This window comes from Marmota flaviventris, chromosome 1 (genome assembly GCF_047511675.1).
Source record: "Marmota flaviventris isolate mMarFla1 chromosome 1, mMarFla1.hap1, whole genome shotgun sequence".
Classification (NCBI taxonomy): Eukaryota; Metazoa; Chordata; class Mammalia; order Rodentia; family Sciuridae; genus Marmota; species Marmota flaviventris.
This window is the reverse complement of record NC_092498.1, coordinates 125,167,678-125,183,160: the sequence shown is the minus strand read 5'-3', so window position 1 is coordinate 125,183,160 and position 15,483 is coordinate 125,167,678. Positions and strand designations below refer to the sequence as shown.

The window sequence follows — 15,483 nt, the reverse complement described above, 5'->3', positions numbered from 1 at the left end:
AGAAAATTTCGTTTAATTTTCATAGTATTAGACGACTATGATTCCTGATCTGAAATCAACTTGCGTTATTAAAGAAAGGAGTGTGTTAACACGGGCATCGGGGTGCATCTCACTAAACTCTTCCAAATGCAGGCTGGAGCACGCACGTGCCATTCATTGTCTGGTGGGAAACGAGGTGACAGCCCTTTCTGGGGACAATTACTATAGGTGGACACACCCAAGACTCTTGTCCTGGAGTGATTGACAGGCATGTCTGCTATGAAATATCAAAATGGGCCTGAAAATCTCAATCTGGAGTTACAGGAGCTGAAGGATTTGTGATTCAACATTTTCATGGAATGAAGGGCTTTAAAAGAAAACCATTGACCGAGACAACAGAATCATGGATAAGGCTAGAATTTGGGCAAACTGAGGATGTTTCAGAAAACGCTCCAACGCATCTTAGGCGCGTGATTACAGCTACGTGAGCAGCAGCTGCACTGACACAGGAGCCGCGTGGCTGTGCTCTGTCACCTGTGCATGTCCCCGCTGCTGAGATAGTGTCACATGGAGTTGTGGGATTTCTTCTTTCCACTGGTGGATCTTCTGATGGACAGGCCTTCGCCACACTCTTAGGATGGGGCGATTAAGACTCCTTCTTAGCGCTAGAGGAGGATTTAAAACACTCTGGGGGAGACAGCACTCTACAGAATGAAATAGGAAATGGACACGTGGGGAGAGCTCAGCACCACGCTGCTCTCCGTCCACCTGGGAGCCCTCGGCAGGGCTAACCAAGCAGGTGTGCTGCAGAGGCTGTGGGCTTTGCAGAACTTACCCGACGCCGAGATCATGAGTAAAGTCCTGGCTGCCTTGAGTAATAAGATATCACCGCATTGAATCCAGTAAGTGGGTGCCAGTCTATTCTAAGTAACATCATTTCTAGACTGTTCTAATGGGCCTCATCTAATGCCAACCTCTAAATATGCAGAAATTGGCCAGCTACAAACTAAATGTATGATTATATTCAACTGGATGAACTTGGGACATGTGATCACATGCAAAATATTTCCTTTAGGTTCTCATGTGGATATCCATGTTCCCTGACCCTATGACCCCACTGGCCAAATGGTTGAGACCATTTCTGGCAACCTCTGGGGCTCAGCTGTTGAAATGGAGTTTATAATAGGATGGTGCCTTAGTATTAGAGCCACCAGGAAGGCAGACACCACTGGTCCTCTGTGAGCAGAGGGACGTTTTCCTGCCCCTGGCTGGTCATCACCACCCAGCAGCCTGCCTGGCACAGTGGGCACTCAACACCAGTACATGGACAAGACAGAATGGCCACTTCCATGGGCTTGCCTTCCTGTAGGACTTGGATCCCACAAGCAAATACATTCAGATACAGATGAATGTTCTGAAGGAAAGAAAGTGGGGCACAGGGGAAGCAGTGATGTGGGCACCAAAGGTTGGATAGATGGTGGTGACCCTGGGGACCTCTGAGCTCATGCAGGGCTGGATCCTGGGGAGGCTAAGGAGCAGAACCAGCATCATGCATGAGCGAGTGTCACAGTGACCAGCCACTTAGGACCCACAAGCCTGTGGGGAGTCAAGACTTTCTCCAAGGAGAACCAAGAAGCCATTGAGGGCATCCGACGCGAGTGATGTGACCCTAATCTTAGAAAGGTCACAAGGGCTACAGTCTGAAAAGGCGGGAGGACAGGACAAGAAGAAGGCAGAGATGAGCTCCGGCCAAGCCTTGTCCCTGGGCACGGGAATGGATGTGAATGGAAGGCTTCTCTGTGGCTTGGGCTGGGGATGTTGGAAGCGCAGGTTTTGCTGACAGCCTGAACGTGGGCGTGGGAGGGGCGCAGACTGGAATCGAAAATAGCATCCATCTTTGGAGCACGTACAATCAGAGTTGCCATGAAGTGGGTCCTGTAGGAAGGCCAGAGATAGCAGGCTTGGAGGGAGTGGGAGGAAAGGCCCCTGCCAAGGCTTCCCAGCCCACGTCCAAGGAGGGGCTGTGTTTGTCTAAACCCAGTGCCCCTGGCCGCCACCCAACTGCTCAGGCCGAGCCCCTCCTTGAGAGACACCTGGAGGGTTAGGACTCGTTGGCCCAGTTTGCAGATGGTGGTGAAGGGGTTGGAGTTGTATTCACAAAACCCACTGATCCAGAGAACCATTATAGGGAAGGATTTTCCATTTCAACAGGGGAGGGGGGTGGAAATTAAAGGGAAAAAAGGAGCAGAAACAAAAATAACAAGGCCATTAATCTTTCATTAAGTTAAAGGGATGAAAAGGAATCACTTAAAGTATCGTTCTTTCCTTGCACCACGAGCATGTGGCCCCCCGCCAACTTCAAAGGCTCCGAAGAGAAGCTGGTTAATATTGTTGGCACAGTACCAGGCTGCGGTTGACTTTTGCTTAAGTAGGATCTTTTTTTGCTTTTAAACAAAGAAAGCACGAGGGTCGGGTGCTCATTGATGGGGGACATGCATGCAACGTAAAAGATGCCAGTGTGTGGTGGTGCGGCCCTTGGAGACCTGCTCTGCCAGCATGCAGCGCTGTGGCCTGTTTGTCTCAGATTGGAACGGCCACAAAAAAAAAAAAAAAGAAAAAAGAAAAAAGAAAAAAAAAAAGAAAAGAAAGAAAGAAAATCTGCCCCAGAGAGCGTGGAGAATAGGATCATTGTTCCTGTGCACTCTCCGCTCTCCTCCTCTGTGGAGTCAGGCCCCGTCCTGACGCGGCTCTGGGCTCCTGGCGGTCTCAGTAAAGATGGGGTTTGCAGGAAAGAAAGCAAACTGTCCCACTTTTTAGGCACAGTGCCCACACCAAGGATCTCTCACCTGTTTGGGGTTCGGGGAGTGCCTTGTTGGGCTTTGAGAGGGCGAGTTTTCTTCAAGGGAGCCGCTGTTTATCCTGAAGCGAAGCTAATTGGTGGGAGTGGCAGGGCTCTGAGCTCCGCAGGCTGGTGAGGCTGGAAGACCCGTCTGGCAAGGGCTGAGGGCTGCGAGTGCTGGGCTCTCCGAGGGCAGAATGGCAGGCTGTCCTCAGTGTCCTGCCACCTTAGAAGGAGGCTGTCAATCAAGGAAGGAGAGCGGAGCTGGGAGGCAGGGTCTGCCTTTCAAGAGGCGGTGCCACATGCTTCTCCAAGAGGGGAGACTGCTTGTCCTTGCTAGTTGGGTCACATTTTCCACACCTCCAGCCAGGGGCCAAGGGTCTGTTTTTCCCACTGTCCCAGAATAACCCTGAGCCCATGGCCTCCACAGTCTGAGGCTTCTGCCCTCTGCGTGCATCACCGCCCAGCCTGGAGAACTTGGTGGAGCCAGATCAGACGGACCTGGCTCAGGTGCTGCCCTGGGTGCTGAGCCTGGCAAGCTGCTTGGTGTTGAGGGCTGCAGCTCCTGCCTGGTTAATGGGGACCATGACCGTCCCTCAGGGCTACCTGAGGGCTAACTAGCACTGGGCATGCAGAGGGCTCAATAAGTGCTGATGGTCACTGTCATTGTCACTAACAGCCATTGCATCTGTTGAACACAGTGGACAAGGTGGCAGAATGGCAGCCTTTTCCGGAAAGTGTTTAGAAAGGGAGATGTTGCAAGATTTGGTTAAATATCTCACAAACAGGCTCCGTGACTTTTCATAACAGCCTACCTCTGTGTAGAGAACCAACAGGGCACCTCAGAGAAGCAGAAGTGGTCTGGAAAGAGGGCAGCATGGTGCAATGGTTGGTGCTTCCCGCAGGGTCCCCCCACACTGTGTGGGGCCAGGTGCTGGGAACCTCCAGGGCTGTCTTCCCAGAATGTCCCAGTAGGCGCCTCACCGGTCCCTCTGCACCTGCAGGCCAATTCTAAGACAACAGGCAAGTCACACTAGGACGCTGCCCAAGCACACTGTCCATAGCTGCCCATGGCCTGCAGAGTAAAGGTCTGTCCTGTGGATGGACCTGGGTCTGTGTGTCTGGCCACCCACTCCTTCTGCCCATCCCTAGTCCTTAAGGATCCTGCAACCTCCAGGCACTTCCTAGTCGGAGGCCCTGCATGCTCTGCCCCTTAGCTCTTCCCAGTGGCCATTGGTGAATGGATGAGTGAGTCAGGAAGTGGAGAAGCAAACATTGGTCATCACAGGCATTGAAACCTGGGCCACGTGGGATACAATTTTAAGAGTAAGGGTTACAAATGCAAAGTATTATTTCCTCTAAAGGAGGCCAGCAATTGTACCACATGAGAGTGAGCTTTGATGGAGAGGGGCTGAGTGTGCAAGATATGTGGAGCAGACTCTCAGCTGGAGACTATCCTCAGCTCTCTCTGCTGCCTGGCCAGCTCTGCCCAGGACAGGAGAAATGGGTTCACTCCATATCACCTCTCTGGCCCCTGTGGAGAGAAACAGCCTTTTCCTTGCCTCTTGCTTGAGCCAACCCATCTTGTGGTCTCTTTGTTACAGCAGCAAAACCTTTACCTTAACACAGAGATCAGCCTTCACATCAAAGTATTGATTGACAAGTGAGGGAGGTTGGATAGGAAAGCAAAAGTTTTCAACTAAACAATTTCACTGAGAGTTATTTTACCAAGCACACATATTTTTGGAGCAAGTGGGAGATCTTTCACGGTCGTGATATCAGCAAAAGAAGATGACATTTTTTAGAATGCAGCCTCTAAAGAGTTTAGTCTTAGTACGACTTTACCTCTGCCTAGTTTTAGAGACTGGTCTAAAGTTTTGCATGAGAGAGTTTCTTGGAATGCAGAACAATGGAGAAGAATGCCTTTATCCTGGGGTTTATTAAGTTATAAATTCCTCTATTCACCCCATGGCCCATGTTTCTAAATAGAGATGGTTTTATTTTATTTTTTCCTTTTCACAGATGAGGAGGTCTGCAATTTGATTTGAAGTCCTATGTCCTATTCCCTGGTCTGGTCACTGTGTTCCAGAATCACATCGTGCCTGTGACGGAGAGGGTGTTGCAGTGAACATGTTTCCTGGTAGAGACGCCCTGCAGGTGAAGACCCTTCCTCGCCCAGGTTCAGAGGGATCCAGTGGTGAAGGAGCAGGAGAGGGTGGGGCTTAAGAGAGCACCAGAGGAAGTGGTCTAGCATTTCAGAGGAACTCACACCTCAGCTCTCAGCCCCTGGCGAGGGTGTGGCCGACTCTGGACTCATGGCCCCTGGGTCCCCTGCGGCTCTCGCAGGGCTGAACATGTTGTCTATCTAGTGACAGGCCCAGGAGCTCTCTGACACAGTGACTGTGCACAGACTCACCACTCTGTTCCCTGTGGACGGAAGCCAGGCCAGCCTGGGTGGCCATGGGGCTTCCCCACTCAGACCTCCCCAGACCACAGGCACCGCGCACCACCTGCCTTTTCAAGGAAACGCTCATTGACTAAACGACCAAACAGCCCACCTATCTTCCCTGTAGAGCCTTATTTTCATGATTTTTAATGCCTGGAAAATGGGTGGGAAGAGGGTTCTTTTGTTTGTTTGGACTCTGCCAAGTACTTTCTCTAAATGGAGGAAAAGTCCTTTGTAAGCAGGGAGGCTAGCTTGCTCCTGCTGGGCCTTTGGAGAAGCTCGGTTGACGAGAGGTCCCAGGAAGTAGCCCTTCTGGGTGGAATCACTTTCTCACAGTTTGCCAGGAGGACACCGTCGTGGAGTCCCATTATGTGCTCCAAGAGAGCACATCTGAAATGTCCGGTCACAGAACAGAATCTCCTGCTGCTCTAAGGCTGAGCAAAGCGGCCCGGGCCAAGTTCATTCATATAAGGGACTAGTTTTAGGCCCCAACCCCGAAGTGTCTCCAAAGGTGGTCACCCCCTTGGGTACATGAAGCACAGGGCTGATGGTCAGCCGGCTGCCTGGAAATCCAAGCGTGGCTCTGGCTCTCATGGTCATTTGACAGGGGATTGTGCAGAATCTACCATGTGCCAGCCACGAAACTGTTCCTGTCCTCGCCAAGTTAGCAACCAAATGGGGCACATGGGAATGAATGGGCATAAAGGACAAGAGTGTCCTCTGTTAGGTTCTCTTGGGGAAGCTCCGGGAATCACAGGGCCAGCAGAGGGACCACCATTAGGAGGGTGGGATGATTCACTGCAGCTGTCACGTGTAACCTGACCTGAGGACAGTGTTCAGCAGCCAGACGGTCAGTAGAGCTCCCTGACTGAGAGACGAGGGGGCCGGGTAGTGAAGAATGGAGGACATTCTGAAGGGCGGAGGCCTCCAGCCATGGAGATGTGCAAGGGTGAGGATGGACAGAGGGACTCCCATTGACAGAGGGTGGCAGGGGAGCATGCAGGGTGCCTGGCAGATCCCTGGCACACACAGTGTAGCCGTCCACTTTCCATTGCCAGTAACTCAAAACCACAGACCAGGTCAGTTATAAAGGAAAGAAGTTCATTTCAGCTCAGGGTTTGGGAGTCCACAGCCAGGGTGGGCTGCATTTGGCGACATCTTCTTGCTGGCAGAGTCCTGAGGGGGTCCAGGGCTTCATAGGAGATAAGGGGGTGCATGTGGGCATTTTGTAGCCTCTTTCTCTTCTTATAAAGCCATAGGGGGTCAGCCCTGGCTGCTTCCCCATTCCCCACCATCTTACCCAATGCCAAGGGAAAGGCCCCGCTGCTAAGCACCAGTGTCAGGTGAAGTTTCCACCCTCTTAACACCTGACAGTGGGGACTGAATTCCAACACGTGACTCCTTGGGGACACCCTTGGTCCACCTCAAGCACAGCACCAAGCTGGGGAGCAGGGGGAGGGCGGGCCAGCAGGGAGAGGAGTCCTGTCCAGGACAGCCAGAGACCTGGCGCCCACAAGAAGAGGCACGGGGTTCAATGGACGGGTCCCTGAACTGCACCGTCACCAAAGGATAGTGTCTGAGGCTGTGGGAGGGGACGGGATCCTGCTGGCATGAGGACAGAAGCAGACTCCGGTTCCCCATCATTTAAAGGCTGCCAGGAGAGGAGTGCCAAGAGGTGCAGAGACGGGCGGGTGCAGAACAAGGCGAGTGCGAACCCAGGAAGTCAGAGGCTGCCCTGCCACGGAGGATACCCATGAGCTCACAGACCTAGGGCAGATGGCCAGAGCTGGCAGGACACCGTGGTTGGTGACGCCCTGCAGACCTGGAGACCAGCACCTGCAGAGGGTGGTCCCACATGGTGGAGCCACCAGGGTCCAGGAACGGGAGCCTGGGCCCCTGGGTTAGTGAGAGAGAGGGCCAAACTGGGCAGGAGCAGGGACTGCTCAGGCAGGGCCCTGGGAGGTTGAAGAAAGACCCCATGCAGGAGCCTTCTGTTCTGTGATGGAAGGGGCTGCATTAAAGGTCCTTTTACTGGTCTCTGCAAGATCCCATGGGGCGAGGATCCCTGTTGGCCCTGTCTCAGGGCAGAAGTCCCTCTCTGTGGGTAGCATCCTAGGGCAGAGGACCCTCCCTTATGTCCTAGGGCAGAAGACCCTCCCCATGGACCAGTCCTAGGGCAGAGGTCCCTCCCCGTGGGCCATGTCCTGGGGCAGAGGACCCTCCACGAGCCACACCAGTGCATCTGCCCCTTGCATGGTGCAGCACATCCTCTTCAAGGATGGGCTTCCTACAACACCCAGCAGGGACTTCTGGGCCAGGAGCGCCTGTGGGCCGTGGTCCCCAGCAGGTGCTGCTGTTGGTTTCCTGTTCTGTTGGTCAGCTCCATACCTGGTCCACTCCCTGCTGGAACCATGGAAAGCCAGTTTTGTGGAAACCTGTAGGAGGTGAAAGCTGACCACGACTCATAACTTTTTGTGTCCTCAGTCAGAGGGCATCCCACCTCTGCCCAGAGAGCTCTAGGGACCAGGTGCTCATGGTCTCCAGGGGAAGGCTGTCCCTCTGGGAACACTGCTGGCCTCCTGAAGCTCTCCGTTACAGAAGTCCCTGTGGCTTCCCCACAGTTTCTGGTTGGGGCAATGCAAACATGTTTCCAGATCAAACTTCCCAGTTCAAATCCCTCTCATCAGTAACAGGTCACGTGACCCGGGAAAGCACTCGCTCCCTGGCACCTCAGTGCCCCTGTCTGCACAGTGGGCACCCTCCCAGACCGTGCACCACAGCCACACCACCTGAGCACGAGCTGGGCGACACAGGGGGACATAGGCAGGGCCTGAAGTAAAGCGAGTGTCTCATGCTCACTTCCCGTGGGCTTAGCTGCCTGCTCTCCACCAGCGGTCAGATGGGGAAGCCCCAGAAACTCCAATGCTATGACAAGTTCCAGCCTTGTGGTGGCTTCCAGGGGATGTCAAGGGGGCTTGCGTCTTTCTTTTCTCAACACCATCAGTGTTTCACGGGGCTCATCTGACGCGACTTGAGACCCCTACGCCTCCCACTCAGGCTGTCTCGGGCTCCGTTCTCTGTCCCTCCCTTCACTGAGCACTGGCAGAGGGTGCGTCCTGAGCAGAGCGGGCCTTCCACGTGGCTTTGCTCCTTTGCACAGAAGCCCCGCAGGGACCCCTCAGCAGCCTCAGCTCTGGCTATCCTGTGGCCACGGCAGCCTGCTGAGGCACGTGGGACTCAGGGTGGTGCATTCTAGGTCCCCAGGCCACACACAGGCTGCTTCTATCTGGGTGGCGTCGCCCTCTGCAGACAGGCTCCCTGGGTCGGGTCCCGCTCTAGCCCCCCTCTCTGTCCTATTCTCCTGTCTGCAAAGGGTACCATGACAATCTCCTGCGGCTGTGAAGATGACCAAGATCTAGGAAATGCAGCTGCCTGGTGGGGAGCCAGCCGGGCATGAGTCCATGCCACCTCCCCGCCTGCGCAGGGTTCTCCCTGCTAGAACGCAGTCATTTTATGGAGCAACGTATGGAGCTCGGGATGAAACTCATGGTGGCCAAGGGGTGACTTCATCTGCAATAAAACCCCAGTTGACTAGGGAAACTGCACTCAGCTGGACTCAGCAGCCACGGGAATCAGGACCCATGCGTGTGCCTGCCTCCGACGGCTGCCAATGCCCTCTCACAGGTTGTGGGAGCTGAGCCGTGGCTCTGCAGCCCCTGTTCCGCTCTCCAACCGCCCTCCTGATCCCCCTCCAACCTGCTCCAGGGCAGACCCCAGGGCTGGCTGCAGGTGAAAGTCCTGCTCACTGTGGAGTGAGGGCAGCTCTGGACCTCCCAGCATGAGCCAGACCACCGGCCTCCCCCCAGGTTTCCGTCCCTTTGTACTGTGTCACTGGAGAAGGTTGGGGGCCGCGCCCCACACCACGTTTCCCCTGAGCCCTGCCACTTCCACGGCAGGATTCTGCACCGCACATATGTCATGGCACAGCAGAGCCGGCTGTCATCTCTCTGCTGAGTTTTATAGTCACAGAATATTTAGATCCGCATTCTGTTATGACATTCGGTATGTCTAATCTTCATGTTACCCTAGAGTCTGATGGGAATGTAGCATTAAATATCCATCCGCCGTCTAGGAGGAAGGCCGCGAGCCCTCCCTGCAGATCGAGGTGTGCTGGGGGAATCTCCAATCACGTGGTCATTTCCTGGGCTTGTTCCTGTGCAGCCTCAGGAGCAGCAGGCTTTTCCCCTGTTGAAACCGTGCCAGGAGGGTACCTCGGGAGGCCTGGGGTGCAGGTGGCAAAAGGGCCCTTGTCCCATCTCACTCCTGCGCTGGGTCAGTGGCTCTAGGATGAACCTGCAGCCAAGATCCTGGCTACCTGCCTGTGGCCAGGCTCCTTCCCAGCTCCGTCCTCACTGTCCCTGCCATAGCAGGCTGGCTCTCAGGGCCTAGCAGTGAGCATTTGTGACCCTTAAGGACACCAGAGCTGCCACTGTCACCCCTCAGTGGCTCTGTAGGTTGGCAGCAGCATTAAGTCTTTAGACAGCTTTCCTAGTGCTGCCACCCACAAGCTGTTCTGGGTGGCTGGACCCCGGGGACAGGATGCTGGACCCCGATGGCAGCTGCCCTGAGGGATGGTGACGTCTTTTTGGCTGGCTGGCAGAGTAAACTCGACAAACCCAAACCCGTAACGCAAGGGTGGACACGGCTCCTGAGGCATCACAGCATCTTGATTCCCCATCTGGGAACTGGGGACAGGACACGTGAGCTAAAAGGTACAGAAAGTCCCTCCCCTCACCCAGGACAGGAAATTGCCTTCCTCTCAGATCAGAATTTACATCCTTTTCCATGATAGCCTGTGTTCACAAGTGCGCGCAGGTGGCCTATGTGTGAGAGAGACGAATGGGGTGCCGTGGACGTGTCCAGTGGGGCCTTCTCCCCAGGGTGACTTGGGCTCCCTGTGGCACCTGGCACTGTCTGGACACATTTTTGATGTCACCACTGGGGAGCTGCAGGCTCTGGTGGGAAGAGGCCAGGGGTGCTGCGGACACCCTCCTACTTCAAGGTCTCCCCGCAGGTTGGTCCAGCCAGACGTCAGCGGCATGGAGAGCAAGGGCAAGTCGGTTGTTTCTGCGTTCGTCTGCTCCTGAGGTCATTTTGACAACTATCCCTCAAACACCTGGGCCACAGCTCTCCTTAGAGCAGGGAGGGAAGGAAATTGAAGATGCCAGAGAGCTGGAGCTCAGTGTTGTCCCCGGGTCCCCAGCACCTGTCGGGGCGCATGGCACTCAGGAGGCTCTGACCGCACAGGATGGTAGTCGCTCCTGGTGGGGCCTTTGCTAGACCCTTTCCTTCCACTCTGAGCTGCCCAGTGGTCCAATGGCAGGGATTGGAGCTGGGCTGATATGGCTCACAGGCCACCCAGCACTGCCGTTCTCTGCTCCATTAGAAATCAGCTGCCTGAAGAGGCCCAGGTTGTCCACCTGCCCAGTCATTCAAGGAGCCAAAGCTTGCTCCGAGACGTGTGGGGCCAGCCAGTCAAAGTCGCCCTGCGTCAGAGCCGCACAGCCGGAGGGCCCAGGTGTTTCAACACCACCAAAAGCCTTGAAAAGGACAACGCTCTCTGTGTCGCACTCGCGGTAAGTTTTCCTGGTGTTTATTCTACATCAGAGCAGCGTACAAAGCCAACCCCCTCTAAGGAATGCCTGGCGGGTAGCGATCCTGAAGATGACCTCCACCATTCTGGGCCGGACAGAGAGATTGCTTTTATAGGAAAAAAAATAGATCTCTTTAATCAGCTTTAAAAAAACATAGTGAACAGTCACTTCTCTTATTTAAAAGTTTAACTTTACTTTCATCAATTTATAATCAGAGTTCCTCTGGTATGTTTGATTCCTGACAAACAAGGATAAAAGTCTTGTGCCCCTATTGCTAATGAGATGATAAAACAGCAGGGATCAAGTTTTTAATTACTACAGGCGATGCGCTGGAGAGGTGCGGACGGTATTTTCTGTTGCATGTCTAAGTTGTAACTCCAGGCTCATGACAGTCCTGCTGGGTTCTTCTGCTTTGATGATCACTCATTTTGTCTCCTGAGAACATACAGAAATTTCTGAGCTGGAATCCTGGGGGGCCGGCAATTATTGGCGTAACCTGGCGCAGGTTCACCTCTCCCACCGTCCCGGCTCAGTACGGATCCAGGTTCTTAATGCCCACCATTATAGCAGAAGGGAAATTGGACTTTCAAAATGTCTGTGAACCCTTCTGCTCGAATGATACCCCTCCTCGTGCTGCCAGCGTGGGCTCACCATGAATAATAAGATACTTAATTGAACTGGGAGATTTCTGGTATATAATTTTCCATTTCTTTTCAAAGTCGTGCTTGAAAATTTTTTTAAAAACCTTATTTCTATACACACTTAGAGGCATACATTATAGTATCACTCTAAGCTATTTAAACTCGTTTCTCACACTATTCCCTTTGTGCTGGGGAAAGTTGATTGCTGGAATTTAGAAAGGAGCCATCTTGGGTCGCATAGAAAGGTCCTGAGCTCTTGTCCTGTTTGGAATGGACCCTGGGAGTGGGCTTCATGAACTCTCGTGCTCACAGCGCACACACACAGGCCAGGGCACTCAACAAATGAGGTTTGCTTTAAAGGCTATTTTTAGTGATGAAAACCGGAGCAGAGTGTTAGTGCTACGTGTGGGCCATCGCCAAGACAGTCCCAGCCGGCCACACAACTCATCAGCCCAACACAGGCTCTGACCACTCCAGCGACTGCTGGATCATGAAGCCACAATGAAGCACAGCTGGGCTGAGGCTTCCCAATGGTGCCAATGCTCAGACTTTGGATCATGAATGTCAAAATGCTCCCCAGCTGTGACTGGGGACCAGTCCACACGTGGGAAGAGACTAACAAATCACAAAGTCCCCTTCCTACCTCCACCCCTATCCAATCCAAGTTCACAGTGCCCATCCCGAATGCCCATGTTCAGCCACAGGGTTTATGGGCTTGAGCGATTCTCATGTTGGAGCCTGAAGGCCGGACCACGAGGCTGGGCCTTCTCACAGGGGGCATGAAGGGCTCTGCCCTGGCAATCTGCACCTGCAGGAGTCACATTGCTGGTTCTGGGCAGGGAAGGGCAGCTGGTATGGACACAAGAGTGCTCCCCATTCCTGGACGTCCAGAGCAGGTGGGCTGCTGGGGCTTTGTACCTGGATCTGCCCTAACGACCTACTGCTTGGACCCAGGGCCTTCGTCCAAAGGTAGAAGACTCTTCATCCACCTGACTGTCCAGGTCCTGCTGACGGCCCCGAAGGGCTCACTGGGAAGACCTGGGGCTCAGTAGCCTCCCCTGCATGTGGCTGTCTCACCCTGTGCAGTGCAACAGTCACGTGCAGGGGAGGCTGCTGAGCCAGACTTGTGGTGGCAACGTGAAGGAATTGGGCCCAGGAAAGATGGGAATCAGCTGGATGAACCACCTGGGCAACCTTTGTGCACTAATTAGAGAACACTCTTCTCCCATGAGACGCTTTCCTGTGGTCGAGATTCCATGGGTACCTCCTTTCACCTCAGAGTCTTGGAAATTAGAAAAAGGCTGTTCCGCTTTATACACAGGCTCACAAATATTAATGCCTTGCTGGAGGTGGAGCAGCTAAGAGCTAGAAGCTGGTTTCATTTCTCTTCTCCGTCCTCCTACATGACATGCTCACCTCGGTTTATGAAGTTGATTGTCCCAGGCAGCAGCTGTCAGAAAGCAAAGCCACACAGCAAATGGACAGTATCCAAAGACATTTACTCTTCTTCATTACATAACTGAGATAGGAAATTAACCATAGAGCACGAGTTACCTCAGCCACAGAAAGCCTTCTTGGCTTTAGTGATCACTCACGGAGGCAACTGGAAGTCTTTACACGATTTGGTAAAAGGTGTCCACAGAGAGAATCAGTGACCCAAGGCCTTGCAGCGATAGACCTTGAGGTTTGTTGACAGATCCTACTCTACCCGGGGAACATCAGTCTTAATCAGAGCATGACCACACTGCTTTGTTCTGGTGACAGTGGTAGAGTTAAAACCTTATATTCTTTTCATAACAGAAAAGAGAGAAAACGAAAGAACAAGAAAAAGATACTTCAAGCAAAACAATGGTCTAAAATTATCAGCAAAATGTATTCATGCAGAGGAGCACACAGTGCAGGAGAAACACAAAAGGGCCCTTTTAAAAACCGTTTTCCCTTTAGGAGCACATAGATTAGAGCCCCCCCAATTGGTCAAGTTACTCAGCTATGAGAAGTTTTAGAAAAACTGCTCAACAAATGGCTTGGATTCGGAGCACCCGTGTAAGAATACATAGCCTCTGGGTGGGTCAGTTCAAAACTAGTGATGGACATTGATGGACCAGGGTGTAAGCACATCCACCTAGTGACACTAATAACCATAGATGCTGACTGATTCCTGCAGACCATCAGCCACCATGCTCAGAAACCCATATATAGTCCTTCCTCTGATCAGTTTTGCCAAGTATGGTTTCTATTATCCAAGGTCAGCCACAGTCTTAAAAGAGTAAATGGAAAATTCCAGAAATAAACAATCCATATGCTTTAAGTAGCACACCATTCTGCATTGCATGATGAAACTATGTGTCTTTCTTCTCTTTCCCACCCAGGATGTAAGCCCTCTTTGCCCAATGTGTCCACACTGTGTATGCTACCCTCCCATCAGTAATTTGACAGCCACCTCAGTTACCAGATCTTTGTCATGGTGTCACAGATCCTGTGTGCAGACAACTCTTAGGAGGTGGTCTGATGCTGTGTCCTGAAGCCAGGATCCTGGACTCGCTTACCTCTCTTCGTAGGCCACATCCTCTCCCACCCCAAGAAGGGTGAGCACGAGCAAGTGAGTGGAGAGGCTGGTCAGAGCCTCCACTGCAGAATAGTGTTGGGGTCTCTGTTTCACCGTGGGTTTCTGCATTAATCTCCTGCTGCGCCTGCTTTATAAGTCACAGGTGTGCATGTACAGGAAAAACCCTAAAACACAGAGCCTGGTCCTCGCTGGGGTCTTGGCCCATGTGCCCCAGTGGGAAGACTACTGTGCCCATCTTGAGCCTGGGCTACACAGACCTGGAAAGGAGGTATGGCTTGTGTTGAGGGGATCTGAAGCACCTGTCACTGGTCCTTCCTGGCCTTCTTTTTGATCAACAGGCTTCATTTCTGGATCATGTCTTCATTTTAGCAAAGTCAAGCAGAAGATGCAGCAGGCACCAACGTGGTCCTGTGCCCACACACCAGCCTTCTCTTTCCTCACCTTACCCCAGGCTGGTGTGTTTGCCACGTCAGGTGACCTGCCTCCACATGTCCTCGCAGCCCAGAGGCCGTCATGCACCACAGGGTTGGGGACAGGTGCATGCACGTCTCCTCAGCCACACGGGGCAGCTTTACTGCTTGGGGTGGCATGGGTGCCCAGCTCACTCTGGCTGCTGGTTCGGTGGGCACGGGCCATTTGCTGACTCCCCATGCCAGCTGCTCCTGTCTCAGGGGAAACATCGATGCTATCCCGTTTCTTGCTGTGAGAAACACAGGCAAGACAGCTAAGAGGACCGGCACATCATGCTTGCCTGGTAACCGGGAACCCAGAGAAGCACCCACTCCCTAGGCTACATCACTGTAGGCAAGTTGAGGGAGCCGGTTGGTGTAAATTCAGCAGAAAGATCACACAAACGGACTCAGAGAACCCTTGCCTGACAGGCAGTACCACGGCCCCCATGCTGAGTGTCCAGGTGTGGGGAAGAGGCCTGAAGACCCACCATGCCCTGAGGGGAAGAACTTGGGATAGAAAGCCACAGAGGAACTCCTTACCTCCCAGATCCACGTGGGCTGTGTTCTGAAAGCCGTGCGTCCTCAGGGTTTGAACAGGTGTGTGAGGACTATCTTACCATCCCAGCATCAAGCAGATGGCTCCAATGTCCTGGAGGGTCTATTCTTGAAAGAAAGGTACATATAAATGATAAGGAGTGGTGTCGACAGCCCTCACCTCAGGAGGAGGACCTGGTGTGGTCAGGGGAGGGTGGCGACGGAGCACTGGTCTTACACCCTAGGTAAGAGTCAGAAACTTGACAAGCACTAGTTGCTGTACCACCCCTGCAAGGCTTCAAAGGCTCCAGACAATTTCTAAAACTGAGCTTCAGAGTACAGCTTGATAAAATCTGCAGGTGGAGCTGTGTG

General features: G+C 53.2%; 1 long non-coding RNA gene across 1 annotated transcript in view; it reads right to left on the bottom strand.

Moving 5' to 3' along the window:
* The window catches only part of LOC139704783 (uncharacterized), a 42,746-nt gene extending 27,525 nt beyond the window's left edge, over positions 1-15,221 (bottom strand). Inside the window, exon 1 of the long non-coding RNA XR_011706781.1 lies at positions 15,118-15,221. This is a non-coding gene — a long non-coding RNA (uncharacterized lncRNA). The remainder of the gene's footprint in view (positions 1-15,117) is intronic.
* Positions 15,222-15,483: the final 262 nt, after the last annotated feature.